Here is a 17,145-nt window from a genome sequence, read left to right on the forward strand (position 1 = left end):
ACATATTAAATATACGGAATATAAGGAATGGAAAAGGATTAGGGCCTAAAGTGCTACTGCCGTGTAACTGAAAATTACAGCAATCAGTTGTATAGATGCTATGAAGTAAATAAATAAGATCTACAGAAACTAGAAATCATTGGAATTCCTAAAAGAATTTGAAGCGATGAAGTTTTTGAAACAACTTAGAGAGATTATGTACAGCAAGTAGAGAATAAAGCTGGGAACAGGACCAGGAGAAAACTCAACATGAAAATAATAGGCAGGAAAAAATTCTGAAAGTAAACTAGCAAACAGTTAAGAGACATAGGTGGGAAACTGGAAAATTAGGTATCATAGAAGCTCATGGATATGTTTTTCAAGAAACAATGTGTTGTCAATGGTCAAAGGTCAAGTATGTTGTTCAAAGGTCAAGTATAACAAGAACTAAAAATAATTTTGTGATAAAAAATTCACAGTGACCTTGATGAAATTGGTTCCCATAGAATGTATATGTGTGTACGTTTATGTAGGTTGATGAAGGAAAAAAAATGTGTAGACAATTCAAGAAGTGTGGCTCTGTAAAGGTCAGAAATGAATGAGGTTTTCATAAAGTGGGGTTAAGGAAAAAACAGAAAATGAATAAACTTGGACGATGGTGATAGGAAAATGTGATGGACAGAATAATGGCTCATCAAAGATGTTTATATTCTCATCCTGAAACCTGTGAATATGTCAACTTATAGAGCAAAGTGACTTTTCAGATAAGTTATGATTAGTATCTTGAGTTGGAAAATATTCTTAGATTATTTGGGTGGGCTCAATATAATAAGAGTTAGACAAGATGTGACAGTAGAAGCAGAGATTGGAATCATATAATTGCTAACTGGGGACCACAAGTGAAGAAATCCAGGCTGCCTTAAGAACTTGGAAAACGCAAGGAAACGAATTCCCCTTTAAAGTCTCTATGAGAAATAGAGCCCTCCCGACACCTTAATTTTAGCCCTCTAAGGCCAATTTTTAGACTTTTGACCTCCACGACTGTAAGATAATAAATTTGTCTTCTTCTAAACCAATAAATTTGTGGTAGTTTGTTACTGCAACAATAAGAAAATAATATAGGGGGAAAAATGTAAAATGTCGAAGAAGGGAAATCAATGGTTGGAATAGTCTTGAGATGAAGAAGATGAAATCAGAAGCTGAGGAAGAGAGTTGAGCCTGGGCAGGAAGAACAGAACCAGAGGATGAGGCAGTGGAAAAGTCTAGGGTTTAGGAGGCTAGGAGACATTGGTAGAAGGTGGAAAAAAGAATGACAGTGGCCATTTGGGAGGTTTGAGGGAAAAAAAAGAGGTTTGACATAATTAAAAAATGGATTAGAAAGAAACCTTGGAAAAAAATAGAGAATTTCCAGAAAGTTTTGAAGACCTTGTAGAGATGGAAGTCTACACATACAGAGTACTACCTGCCTGCTTGGTTAGGTAATTTTATTTGTAATTGTTCATACATGCAGATTCAGAAGACAGAGGATTGGATTGATTTTGGATGGGACATTAGAGCAAAGGAAATGATACCACTGGCAAGAATGTGGTTAGAAGGACTGGCCATGGGTTCTAAATCTATCTGCTTTAAACTGCTGCTCAGAGAAGTTGAGCATTACCCAAGGAAACACAAAGAGTAAAAAAGGCCAGACTTGCACTCATAAAGCCCCATTCATCGGGATCTTAAAGTTCATATTCTCAGCTACTTTCTCAAATATCTCTTGTTATACAGCAAAATTATTAGGAATGTAGAATCTAGTGGAAGACAATAGGAAACTAAAGGAAAAGAAACAAAGAAATTGGAACTGCCACAAACTCAGTTTTGTTCCTCTAAATAATCCTGAGTTGATTATTTTAACACCAATTTAGAATTATTCCCCAGTTCATAGATAAAAATACTCCTGTCTACTTGGGATGCAATGCTACTGAGCATCCAGAATACTTTGCATGTATTTCATTTATTAAGCTAGATTAAATATTTTGAGAAATGTGTTTTGCCTTACTGGTAATGACTAAATGCAGAAGAAACTTCCAAAGTTTCCCCACCACTACATATTTTAACACAAAATTGTAAAATTGCATTATCTGAATTTTCTCAAAATGATTAATGTGTAGATTCTGGCTCAGGAGGAAAATGAAACATTCATTTCTAGTCTGCTCAGGATTCCTATTTTTAAAGACCTATTTTCCTGTTATCTTGATCAGTGACTGGTTGGGGGTGGTTGAACATACCTTCTGAGCCCCAGTAGTAGGCTTGTGCACATGTCTGACTGTTACCAGAGAGATTAATGGGCCAGATTTCCCCAACACTAATGGGCATGGGGTGGCTCTTGAGATATCTTCAGAAAAAGAATTTTCTAAGATTTGCATGAGAAGATGAGATGTGGTAAAAGGCTTTATTTGCATGGAGTTATATTCCTCCAGTTCCAAAGTACCATTCCCCTTAATCCAGTCCTGAAAAGGGGGCAGCTGTGGGTTTAGCAAAGCCAAAAGGAGGGCCAGTGTCCAAAGTGTCCATTCCATGTTGCAGTTGGGTCCAATTCAGCATCAGTTAATTAAACTCATCTAGTCCATGGTGTGGAGTCCACATGGCCATGGGGGAATGCAGGGAAGTGCACCCCTGCAACAAGAGTCCCAAGAGCCAAGAGCCAAGAGAGCGTACTCCTTTGTCTAGAAGTTTAAATATTAAGGTTTCATGCCATGCCTATTCTGGCCAATAGTCTGTTTCCAGGTGTGATTGACAGATAAGCATCTTGGAACATCATCCAGACCTTACAGGACACGAGTCTAAACTGCCTTTGTCCAGTCCATTCTCCAATCAATCAGTGGGGGACAGACTTAGAAAGTGTTAAATTAGCAAAGTTGTATAAATGGCATGCCTATGTTATCTAGTCTTCCGTTTGCTCCTTTCCCACTAAAGAATAACCAGATTATTACAATGCTATCATGACTAATCAGAATTCTCATTTCACTGACAAGTAGCTTGTCATATAGCATTGTATGGCCCATGTTGGGCTATTCACTAGAGATATCTGGAAAAACACATTTTGTAACTTTTCTCTCTAGTATGCCAATCTCCAAGGAACATATTAATTGGCAGTTGCCTGAGGCTACTTGTTACTTAACTTTTGAACAGCATCTGTCTGAGAATGAAGTCAAACAGAACTGAGAAAGGGAGAGATAAAGATTCCCCATGACTCTTTGAATTCCTGAATCCAGCCATGCCTGAAGACAGTGCTGTCTTTTGAATCAATAAGCTCTTTTTGTACTGCCAGTAAATTGAGTTGTATTGTCATTTGTAACCAAAATACCATGACCACAAAAACCACACCAAAGTAAGTGTATGTTTTACCTTTGTTTAAGTTAGTAGTCACTCAGTGAAAAAAAATCTATTTGTCATTTGTTTTCCCTCTATGAAAGTTTTAATCATGCATGCTTCAACAACAGTTTCATGTCAGAGATAATTTTTACAGTTTCAAGTGCAGTGCAAATTTATTTAACAAAGAGAAACTGTGTTTATTCAAATTATAATACAAGCGATCTATCCAAGAGATTGTTATAAAAGGACCTAAAATATAAATTAAAAAATCATGAACTCAGGAAAAAATAAGGACAGGCCATAATTAAAATTTTGAGGAAATGACCTTAGTTTTTATTCACTATGATTATCACTAATCTGTCTATATAGCAACATAATCCAAAAAATTAATATGAGGAAAATAATTAATTTTGGAAATTTTAATCTTGTTTTTTTAAATGTGACAATTTAAAGGAAAATACTTTTCATAAAGATTATGGAAATTTATATTTCTATATTTAAGCTGTTTCTCATAGAGCATTTTTCTATGTATATCTAACATGTATAACATAAATTAACATTTAAGAGTGTCTTGAAATATTTAAGATATTTTTAGAATATTAAACATATTTATTATTAAAAAGCAAATAATACTGAATCTTATAATTTATTACCTATTATATGTAGAATTAATATTAATGCTAAATAATTATGATTAAATTTCCCAGTTAATAACCTTACCAAAATTCATTGTAAAAAGGTAGAATATCAATTACATTTAACTACGTCAGGAAACCTCTCAAACCTCTGTGCCCTAAAGATCTTCAGGGATTGTAAAAGTTATAAATGAAACAAATTCATTGGACGCTGATTTGTGGTTTAGCTGACTCCCACTTTCAATGATTATTTTTTGTCATTGAGAGATGTCACTTTGAGAGGACAATAGAGTACAGTGCTATGAATAATGCAAGACAAAACATGTTAGTATGCAGCTAAATTACTTATAACGTGGAAAAATAGTCCATGTGGTGAAGGTTATAGTAGGTAAGAAAACACAGATACACACACATACCCTAATATAACAGCAAGAATAGTCATTCTAAATGTCTTTCTAAGAGTTAGTAGGCAAAGGCTTTAGATCAATTCCTAGAAGTGCTTTTATCTATATGTTTTCCTTAACAATTTTTATTGCAACACTTCCGGTTTGAATTTATATTCACTGTTATCATTAATGATTTTCTAAAATAATTTAATTTTCAATCTAAATTTTATAATTGTCATAGGTAAACATAAAAAATAAACTAGAATTTATTTTCTATTTATCTTTCAATTTACATTTCATCCTGCTTTAACAAGATGTATGTTATCTCCACGGGGGAGAGTAAACAGGTAATAGTGACTATCATCAAATACATACTTATATGAACTTATGCCATCCAGTATAGCTTTCATTCAGTCATATTCCTATGCACTTCTAATCATTGAACAGGCATGAATAAAGATGGTTCATTATTATTTATAAGTCAATTCTGCAGGAATAAACAGTACTAATTTAACAAAGAAAAGAGTGTATAAGCTGAAGAGATCTTCTGGCCAACAAACCTGATCCCTGCACCCTGTAAGACAACATTTATCTCAATAAATTCACCACTGTATGAAATCTGGTAAAAACTTAGATATACACAGACTAATTTGGGGAATACATTTTAAAGGTATCCATGTTTCTGTGCTGGACCCATATTAATTAAGCTCATAAGACTGAGAAAAGCACAAATGCTAATATGTTAATTCATAATAAAAGTGAAAATATGACAAAAATTCTGAAGTTAGTGTTTATTATTATTATTATTATTATTTAAATATATCTTTATTGATGTCAAAGAAAGGAAAGGAGAGGGAGAGAGAGATAGAAACATCAATGATGAGAGAGTCATTGATCAAGCCCGCAACTTGGGCATGTGCCCTGACGGGGGAATCGAACCCCGATCACCTGGATCCCAGTTCGACTCTCAACCGCTGAGCCACGTCAGGCCGGGCAGTGTTTATTATTAAACAACAAATAATATTTTTTTCCTGCAACCTAATAATATGTAAAGTGAATTATAATTCAAATAATATTTAATAAAATGCACAATGATGTGAAATATGACTCATATGCTCCCTTCCTGAATGCAAGTTATATCAAGCACCACATATCAAAGTTTTTTGGTGATCATGGAAACATAACAAGGGAATAAGCAGATATTAAGAAATCTCTTTTGCTAACTAGCAACCGATACTGCCTCTCAGTTTGGGAAGCCAAAGGAACATGAATGTTGGATTCTACATATCCATAAGCCCCTTCTCCACGACCAACCTCAGAGAGACTCTACGATGCTTACATTTACTTATACTGTGCTCCAGTGTGTCCAGTGTGTGTGAACATTATGTTTCTTTTATAGTAATGGAGTAGTTTCTTCATAGAACTTAGCAAAATTGTGAATCTAATTAATTTAAATAATTGCTTAGTCAATGCCTATTGAGCTGTAAGCTCCTGAAGTCAGATCTCTTTCCTGCTTTGATTATTATATTATTCACTATGCTTGACACAATGTAAACATTAGGTCAATTTTATTTTGGTATGTTATAAATGACAAACAAGCTCCAGTCTCTAAAGTTGGCTTGTGCTCTGGTCTGAATGTGTCCCTCCCAAAATTTGTATGTTGAAATCCTCATGTCTAACATCATGGAATTAGGTGTAGGGCCTTTGAGAGATGATTGGGTGGAGCCTCATGAATGGGACTAGTTTTCTAATCAAAGATATTCTATAGAGATTCAGAAGAAGAGGGCCATCACTTTGCTGGTGACTTGATCTTGAACTTCTCAGCCTCTAGAACTGTGAGAAATAAAATTTTGTCATTTAAAAGTTCCCCAATATGTGGTATTTAGCTTTAGCAGCCCAAATGGACTAAGGCAGTTTCATATATGGTTGATAAAATTTTGATTTACTCAATTAAAATCCTGTTTTTCTAATTCTCTTAAGGTTACTGTGACTTGAATTTTGGGTCCTCTAATACTTGTATGATCTAACTATTTACTCTAAATGACTAAATTTATTGTATGTGAGTTTCCTAGAAACTATCAAGAGAATCATATATTTTGAAGTTGTAGGTGGCCACTCCTGTTATTCCAATGTACCTTCCTCTAAAGCACCGAAATTCTAGGACAAAAACATTTTGTTTAAATGTACATGCTCACAGCACTTTTAAAAAAAAATGTTTAATCTTAATGATTTGTTGAAATATATTTTTATTCAATTAATTGTGAATATCAAGGTATCTAGTGAGTCCAATTAGGAAGACATACATAAAAAAACATGTATGTATTTCTGGGCAAATATAACTCTCTTTTTCTATCTGAAGGCCTAAAAGCACAAATCTGGGTATCTCATTTAGTTAGAGTTCTCCAAAATGAATGAATAAGTATATAAACAAACAAACAAATCTGTGAGAGGTGTTGCAGGCAATGTAATAATTTAAACATCTATACCTTACAAAGCTATGAAGAACTCCTAATATAAAAACAATTTAGCTTGTGGTATATTTCAACTTGCGTGTTTTTAAGTGAATTTGCTATGTAACAGAAACTGATTTTTTATTATCACACCAAAAATCTTTTAGTGTTTTTGTAGGAACACATCTCTAACACAATACTTTCTAAATTTAAATCAAAACACAAATGTTTATTTTCATGTTTTTCCAGGAATAGAGTAAACAAACAAAAAGTCAAGGTTAATTTTTAAAAGACAGAAAGAAAATAGAGAATGGTAGATATTTATGTAGTACTATAGAATTTCATTTTAATGGGATGTGGTCTATACAATACACCATATGCCATAATGCTGTGCAAATAGTTAATAATGGGAGATAAAGGGATACTACTACATAGAGAAAAAAGATTGATTGCCCATAGACTACCAGATAAATACTGATGACTCTTAAAAACTATGAATGACCTGAAATTTTAACCTAGTCACAAACAATTTAACCTGGCATCATGGTATAGATAGATAGATGCTGGTAGAAGACATATAAAGCCCAGGCTAGAGCCAAAGCAATAGCAATAACCCAAATATCATCATTTTGCATCAGTTTCCAAGCCTCAATTCTCACATGGCAGTGAAGGGAGGGCCTGATGATAACTGCACAAGTAATGTGTTTCATTACAAAAGAGAACCCTGAGCATAGGCACCCTTAAGTTTTTACAGTGGACAGAAGTGTGATCACTCCTATCTTCAAAAGAGGACATTATATTTTCCAAGCTTGTTTGTTATAAAGACATTCTTGAAAAAAGGCCATCAGTGCCTTGCTAGTTAACAAATGCAAAAATATGAGAGATCCATGAAGAATTGTCTCCCAACAATTACTTTTTAAAATAATTAAACAAGGATTATAACTGAGCATCTGAACAAACAATTTCGATTCTACAATAACCAATGTGTCTGCACTTATACTTTTGGGTAATGAGGGTGACCATTGTGAAATATACCCAACCATTTCTGGAGCTGTTTTTACCTGACCATTAGCTTAGCAAAACCTCAAGCAATTCTCTAGAGTAACTTTTTAAAATTTTGTTTCCAAAATAGAAATAGAATGTAAACATTATTGGGCACCAATAAAGAAGTAATTCTATAAAGGGGTAAAAGGAGATTAATAGAATTAGAGTTAAAAGCATAGTAGCATCTCTGAAATGGATTTACCTAATCCTAAAAGAAAACAAGTCCATTAATATAAGTATTTGCATCCCCATCACATGTGTTATGAACCTACTCAATCAAAATATAAATTTAGTGCACAGACCATGGCTCCAGTTACTCTTTTAAGAAATATAGAAGTTTTTCAAAATAAACAAATAATAAACACAAAAAACCCTGAGTTTTAAAATATTAGAATTTCTAAAGTAAGAAATTATCTTTCTATTGTAACTTCTGAGTCTCACTTTTAAGACTCTTCTTGCCCACATTCTTTGCTATCAACTATCTCTGTTGGTACTCTAGAAATAGCAACATCTACATCATCATATTTATACAGAAGAAATTCTTATAAAAATTGTAATGGGCTTTTGAACTTTGGGTATTACAGTCTCTTTTTCCAAGCACTTATATTTCCCCACTAATGATTCTTACTGATAATTCTAGGATCTGACATATATATTGACTCATTCTTTAATTTAACAAATAATTATTGAGGACTACTATGTGCAAGTGACTGTCCTAAGCAAGAAAGCTCTAGATCTTATCTTGTCAGAATAGACACAGCCCTCTTCTGATTGAATTTACATTTAAATAGAAAAGAAAATAATATGATACTTTAAAATAAAATGAATAAACAAGATTATATAATGGAATAATGGGGGAGGATGTCTACATGGTGTGAAAATGAAGAGCTTCTGTAGAGATGAGACATGAGTTAAGAAACAAGAAGATAAAGAATAAGTACCGTGAAGTCCTCAAAAAAAGCAGTTTAAGCAAAGAATGGAAAAGATGGTGCTAGATTCCTGAGACAGGAAAGAGGAAGCAAGAGAATGCCTGTGTGATTATAAGATATTGAATGAAGGAGAGTCTTAACTCTGGAGAAATGGGACAGCTGGTGGGCCTGAAGGCTATAATAAGAAGTTTGGATTTTATTTTATTTTTTAAATGCAAAGTCATTGAAGAATTTTCACAGTGGGAAAGGGGCATTATTTAATTCAATTTTTTTTTTTTAAATCTGTTTTTCTGAATGTTGTATAAAAAATTGATTGAATGGTGACCAGAAATCAAGATGAAAAGTTGGTATATTTAGAAAATATCTGAGTTATTCCTGAAAGCATTTGATGATGGTTCAGATAAGGAAAACATGAATGAGAAGAATAAAGGTTGTTTCCTAAGTTATGTGCTCTGCAATGCTATTTACTAAGAAGGGGACTCCTGGGAAGGACCACAGATGAGAATGTGTATCGAACATGCTAAATTTGAGGTGCTTATTAGATATCCAACTAAAGATGCATAATAAAATATTGGATTAACCATCTGAACGCATAAATTGAATAACTATCACATATAAATATTTTTATAGCCACGGTGTTGGATACTATCACTCAGGATGGTGGATAGACCTCTGAGACATTCCCACATTTGAAGTTCTAAGTAGTTCTATCCTGGAAAGGAGAGGGGAAAAGAAGAGAGGAAAGGGAAGTCAGGGATGTGTGATTTTAAGGAGTCTAAGAGAAAAGCTATCCTAAAAAGTAAGTAGGTATCACCTTGGTTAGTATAGCCTCAGTAGTTGTGAAGACAGAAACCTAACCAAAATTGGTTGAAAAGTAAATGGAAAGTGAGAAAACCAGACATAAATTATAGATGATACTTTGAATATTTTTCTATGAAGAAAGATAGAAAATAAGCTGTTATTGGAAGGGCCATGTCAGCAAGGGTGAATTTGGGTTTTGGACAGTGGAGTTACAATTTAATTAGTAGGAGACACTAGATCAGTTTATGTTAGTAACCCAGTGGAGCAGAATAATTTGATAATTTAGAACAAAGTGATATGCGGTGAGTAAGCTAAAATTTTGAGTAAAATCAACTGATATTGAGAACCATGGGAATAAAAGGGTCTTTGATAAGAGTAAGGAAATAAGAAAAAGGACATGAAAACCACAAATTTGTATTGGTTGAAAAAAATAGTTCATTTTCTGTGTTGGATTCTACTTTCTCAATGAAATATGGAGTAAAATCATTACTTGAGAGTAAAGAGTGATAGGGAAGGGAGGTGATGAGAACTTGGAAGATAAAATAAAAGAGACCAACAGAAAAATACAATCTCTTCCTGTGATGTTTATTTGTGTTTGCAATTGTGAGTTAACAGTGAAACTGACCTCCGTGCTCATGATACATTCACCCAGCTACACCCAGCGATTCAGTAGCATGTGCAGAGATGAAAGACTCTGCATTCAAGGATGAGGAAGATTAAGTGGGCAGGAGAGTTGTGAATGTTTTCACTGCAGTCATTTTAATGATAGGTGAGTACATACAAAATGAGTGAAAATGGAAGTACAGACAAGAGGGTGTTGATGATTGAACAAAATGATTGCAGTGAGGTAAATAAGTGGGCCCAGTAAGAAGGGGTGTAAGAAAGTAAATGCTTAAAAGAAAGCTATTAAAAGTAGAGGACATCCTGTCTATTTCTAGATCTGAAGGATATAAGCAAAGCATTATCCTCCTGGAACAGTTAAATCTTAGATAAGATTAGGAGATGAGCAGAAGTAAAACACTGAAAATTTATGGATTGTTCATTACTGACAGAGCTTCCAAGAGCATAGTGCTTTAATCTTGGCTCTCACAAAAGGGACAAAAGATAAGATCACATTAAGGGATCTCTCAGATAGTAAGGAAGAGTTCAGGTGATAATGCATAAGCTGAAAGGTTTGTTTCTGGAAATTACAAATGTTTTCTACAATAAACATTGTTAAACAGTGGGATTTCAAATGGCTGCCCCTGAGTAAAGTGGGCCATCAGTTCACACTTGCAGTTGTGGATGCCTGGAAACATTTGTCTGTTTTCCAACTAGGAATGATATAACAGTGCTAAGCAGGGATATGATAACAGAAGTGTTCCCCCTGGATTCTGGGCCAATGTGGTTAAAACTATAAAAATCACTGCCGGAGCCCGCCGGCAGAGTCGAACGGTCCTGAGGAAGGGGTGAGGATGGAGAAAAGACAGACACAAAAAAGATGGGATCTGGAGGACTGTAGCTCGTGACTGCTGCAGCCCCGAGTTTATTTTCTAAGCTCAATTTATACCGGCGCTGTTGCTTTTGCTGAATAGCACCCCACCCCGCATTCCTTCCCCTTGCCCAATACAAAGTAATTCCTTTAACGCGCTATGAATGTTCTTTTGGAGTAAACATCCTGCCTCCTGCAGGAGCTCAGACCTTGGTAACTATCTTTGTCTGGGCTTCTAATGGGAACTTTTTGGGGAGGATTGAGTCCTTGGCTTGGTATGTGGCTTTACTGTCCCTTAACCCTTTAGGCCAGGGCCAGCTCCCTAATAAGCCTTTCTAGAATTTATGGCCGCAAGCTAAATTAGTATGCCTTGGTGCCTCAAGGTCTGGGTCAGGGAGCAAGAGAGCACATCCAGCTCACCCAGGCAGCTCCTCTGTGCCTGGGGCCATAGCACCTCACCCACATCCCCCTGGGAGCAGGGGAGCACATCTGCAGCTCACCCAGGCAGCTCCTCTGTGCCTGGGGCCACAGCACCTCACCCACATCCCCCTGGGAGCAGGGGAGCACATCTGCAGCTCACCCAGGCAGCTCCTCTGTGCCTGGGGCCACAGCACCTCACCCACATCCCCCTGGGAGCAGGGGAGCACATCTGCAGCTCACCCAGGCACTGTGCCTGGGGCCACAGCAGCTCACCCACATCTCCCAGGGAGCAGGAGAGCACCTCTGCAGCTCACCCAGGCAGCTCCTCCGTGCCTGGGGCCACAGGGGCTCCCCACAAATCACAAATAAAGCAGACATAGCTTCAAATGTTAGTTACATAATTTCATTGCTAGGAGAATCACTTAGCTTCAAATCAAGAAATTTTCACCATTAAGAATACAAAAACAAACATAAAGAGAAGATAGGTAATTATTCTTATACTGGAGGGGTGATGTAAACTTTAAAGACTAAGTGAAATGAGGTATAAGAAAGCACCCACAGAATGTCTGAGTGTTTATTTTCTCCTCTCCCTTTCTCCTTATGGGACCTGTGCCCCCTTCACCCTTTCTTTTGCCCCACTAACACAGTTGCACACATCTCTGTCACCAGATAAATAATAATTATAATTTTCATAGTTGACACAGTTGGTAATCATATTTTTGAAAGCTTGGCTCATAGTAAGTTACTTAAATATTTATCTATTTAATTACTAAAATGAAAACTGCTAACACATTAAATCTTCAGGTCTAATAATTGTATCTTATAAAAAATTTTTTTCTTGATTTTTAGAAAGAGAGAAAAGGAGAGAGAAAGAGAGAGACACTGATTTGTTGTTACACTTATTTATGCATTCATTGATTCATTCTTGTATGTGCCCTGACTGGGAATCAAACGTGCAAGGTTGGCATATAGGGGCAGCACTTTAACCAGCTGAGGTACCCGGCCCTGGCCTCAATAATTGTACCTTTTATACTGAAGGGTTGCTGATAGAATTTTTATGATTTAGAAAAATGTTAAATTTCATTAACAGTTTAGATAGACAACTGTTGGCACTTCAGTTTCTCTGTGTTTTTTTTAATGGAATTTTAAGGATAAAGTGATTAAAAATTTAAGATACATAGAATTGTCCACTTGTCAAAGGAGTCAACTAACACTTGAAATAGAATCATCAAAAGAAGAAAAACAGTGACATTTAGCCCATATTTTCAATGCCAAAGCTATAACATTTTTCATCGTATGTCACAAATGCGTGGATGATTCTGTTTTTCTGCTTTGTAAATTCTCGTCAGCTCCCTTGATTAATGTTTACTAAGCTCCCACAAAGAACAAGACACTATATCTAGCATGAAATTTAATCATTTCTTGAAACTGATGAGTCAGCACTGTTGAATGAAAAGATGAACTAAAACAGGAGTACAATGAAAAGATAAAGCTTTCACCGAAAGTAATTCATTATCTTTTCAATGCTTTTGTCTTTAAGGTGCAGGCAATCAGCCGTTGTCTTTGCTTCACTTCACTTTATAAAATGCTCCCTTCTCGTGTTCGTATCGCTACTGCTTCTTTTCTCATTTTTTGCTTCCTTTACTGAGAAATAAGTGGATTATTCTTGCACAAAGAAGAAGGTTGATTCTATTCTTCTCATTTCAAAAGAAAAACTGACAATCTTATAATATTTTTAAAAAAAAAATCTTTGGAATTATATTCTTTCTAAATCCTTTTCAGAAAATTCAAGGGAAGATTGCTTTAAAAGTTAGGTCTACTATATGACCCAGCAATTCCACTTCTATGATTTTTTTCTCAAGAAACCTAAACAGTGATTTGAAAAGATATATGTACCCCTATGTTCACTGAAGCATTATTTACAATAGCAAACATATGGAAGTAACTCATCCATACATGAAAGAATAAAATATACCTGGTATATGTACACAATGGAATATTACTCAGCCATAAAAAAAGAATGAAATCTTACCATTTTCAACAACATGGATGGACCTAGAAGATATTATACTAAGTGAAATAAGTCAAACAGAGAAAGGCAAATACCACATGATTTCACTTATATGTGGAATCTAAAACCCAAAGTAAATGAACAAATAAAACAGAAACAAACTCACACATACAGAGAACACACTGGTATGTTTCCAGATGGGAGGAAGGAGGTGGAATAGGTGAAAAAGAACAAAGGGATTGATAACTACAAATTTCCAATTATAAAAATAGTCAAGAAGATGTAAAGTACAGCATTATTAATATAGTCAATAATATTATAATAACTATGTATGGTGTCAGAAGGGTACTATACTTAGGGTGATCACTTTGTGAGTTATGTAAATGTCTAATCACTATGTTGTACCCCTGAAACTAATATAGTATTGTATATCAACAGCAACTGAAAAGTAGAAAAAAAAATTAAAAAGTTAGGTCACAAAATATTAACATGTCTTCATTTTAATGTTTTACACAAACTAGATCATCCCTCCTTTTGCTAGATACTTGATATATACTTGAATTCATATTAACTATGTAAAACATAAACTTCTGATATCATCTGTAACCTTTTATTCCTAGGGTTATCTGAAAATATTCGGTTCAAATTATAATGAGCTAGATATAGGTCCAAGGTGCTAGAAGTACTGTGCTCATTGCTTGATGTTACTTATTGACTGGCTCTGAAGGTGCATGTCCTCATTTAAAACACTATCATTAAGAAAATGTTACTTTTTGCCTTATCTCTAATACAAGATAAGTAAGGAAAACACTACAGTGTAACCTTGGTTCTCCAACTTAATTCCTTCCAGAAGGCTGTTTGTGATTTGTTTGAGAACTGAATCAGCAGTAATAAAAGCAAAAAAAAAAAAAAAAAAAAAAAAAGAATTCACAGCACAATTTCCTGAAACATTAACAATGCAAAGTATAGTGGTAAACTGACTCATACTCATGTGTTCTCTCCTTTGTTGCCTGAGAGGTGCATGGCAGATCATACAGGTATGAGCATGAAAAGGTTGTGAGATTGACGACTGAAGTTTTGTTCAACAACCGAGACTTTTCTTCCATGAACACATTGATCAAGAACCAAATTGTTCAAAATGGGAGAACTGAGGTTTGACTATACTAGTTATAAAATAAATCATTTGGAAATATCAAAATCAAGGACAATCCCTGTCCAGGTGCCAATTTATAAATGATGACTATATTAACAAATGGCTTTGCTGTCAGTCACATGGAAATATTCCACATGAGTTAAGCTTTTTAAGTATATAAAGATGGGGTTCAGGTTTTTTTCACTTGGAACTTTAAAAATAAAGGCAATGATACAGATGGCTAAGAGACGTATGAAAAAGTGCTCAATCATCAGAGATGCAAATTAAAACCACAGTGAGGTATCACTTCACCCCTGTCAGAATGGCTACCATCAACAAGTCGATGAACTACAAGTGCTGACGAGGGTGTGGAGAAAAGGGAGCCCTAGTACACTGCTGGTGGGAATGCAGACTGGGGCAGCCACTACGGAAAGCAGTAGGGAGTTTCCACAAAAGATTAAAAATTGACTTGCCATTTGACCTAGTGATCCCACTTGTAGGAATATTTCCTAAGGAACCCCAAACACCAGTCACAAAGAACTTATGCACTCCTATGTTCACAGCAGCTCAATTTACAGTAGCTAAGATCTGGAAACAGCTCAAGTGCCCATCAGTAGATGAGTGGATAAAAACAACTATGCCACATTTATACCATGAAATACTATGCAGCTGTAAAGATGAAGGACCTTTTAGCCTTTGGTACAGCATGGAGGGAACTAGAAAGTATTATGCTAAGTGAAATAAGCCAGTCAAAGACAAGTACCACATGATCTCACTTATATGTGGAATATAATAAACAAAATAAACTGATGAACAAAGTGGATCCAGAGACACAGAAGCATGGAACAGACTGAGGGATCTCAGAGGGAAGGTGGGGAGGCGGGTGTGGGTGGGGAGAGATTAATCAAAGAATTTATATGTTTATAAGCATAACCCATGGACACAGACATTGGTATGGGGAAAGCCTGGGGGTGGGATAGATGTGGGGTGGAGGGGATCAGTGGGGTTAAAAAGGGGACATCTGTAATAGTCTCAACAATAAAGATAAAGAAACATTAAAAAAATTAAAATAAAAAAAGTAGACAGTTAAATTTAAAAACATAAAATAAAGGCAATGATAGCTAACATGTTTAACTCAGTTTAGTAATCAGTATTTTTTCTTTTTTCTTTTGTTCTGTTTTGGTTGGTTTTCTTTTCTTCTCAGTTCCTTTGCTTTGCTGGGTGAATGAAACTACATTTTACTTTTTTGACTTTGTTAGAAACATAGCAGAGAGAAAATCAGGACCTTGAGTGTCTGGAGCAATTTGAAGAATATAACTAAACAAAAACAAGAGAAAGACTCCCCAAAATACCAACTTTCTTACAGATAATTTTTTATAATCATAATTTAATAAGAGTAATCGTGGCATGGCTAAACTGGGAGTAAGTAATAGAAGAAGGTATATAAAATCTTTAAAAGCTATAAAAGTAGAGCTTCCCAATATCTTCCTGCCTGAGACAGACTTCGGATTGGTTGCTGTCTTCCTCTCTGGTAAGGGCTGGAGTCAAGACTTAAATAAAATTTGCTAAGACTGAATGACTAGTGTTTTCTTTTTTGAATTGTTCCTTGGATTATAAATTGCCAAAATGGCAATGTCAAGAGTCTTGCTAACATAGATACACTTTCTGTAAGTCAGGAAGTTAGATATTAAGCCATTTTTAGGTAGGTAGAAGCAGAATACCTGCTCTGATCCTACTCTGATTTTTAAACCCTCTTCTAAAACGTCACCTTTCTTTACATGGAAAGGGCTCACTTCATTCTGTCTTTGTTTATTTAAGTCCAAAGTCTAATACACAGCTCAAGTTCCAGCACTCTGCTTCCGCTGCAGCCCTCACTCTTGTATTTGAACAGTTTCTGATTTACATTTGCTCTTGCTGCATTCTTCTTGGGGCATTTTAACTAGAGGGTTTTTTGTTTGTTCCTGTTCTCAGATATGATTCCTCACCTACCAGCTGCCCCTCAAAGCTCTAAGAACTTCTTGACTTGTCTTCAGACCAAAGGCCCCCAAATGTAAACATCATGTCTTCAAGCTGCATTGCTTTATCTAATGAGAAGAGTTGCCACAAAAGAAAATTTTGTTCAAAGCCCAGTAACTGCTTCACTCTGACCACCTTTGTAGTCCACTCTGATACTTCCAATGGTTTTTGAACCTTGGACTTAATGACCTGTGTTGTTTCTGTTTACTCCAATTTGCTTGGGAAAACTTTTTAATTTGAAATTTTGAATAAGACACACTTAAATTTGGGCTGAGTAACTCTAAGTTTAAGGTCTCCGTAGGAAATTGTAGAGGATAGACTCCTTTATGCTCTACTATTACAGAGAAAGAAAACTCCCACCTGGTTTCTCCTTACTGCCCTGCAGAGCACAAATATTTAATACGCAAACACTGCCATTGAAACTTAAACTGTTGATGGCCCAGCAGAAAAGTCCTCTTCAACATTTAAAGTTCAATAATATTTACTGTCTCACTGTATTTGTGGTTTATACATA

This window comes from Miniopterus natalensis, chromosome 1 (assembly GCF_054644295.1).
Source record: "Miniopterus natalensis isolate mMinNat1 chromosome 1, mMinNat1.hap1, whole genome shotgun sequence".
Taxonomy (NCBI): Eukaryota; Metazoa; Chordata; class Mammalia; order Chiroptera; family Miniopteridae; genus Miniopterus; species Miniopterus natalensis.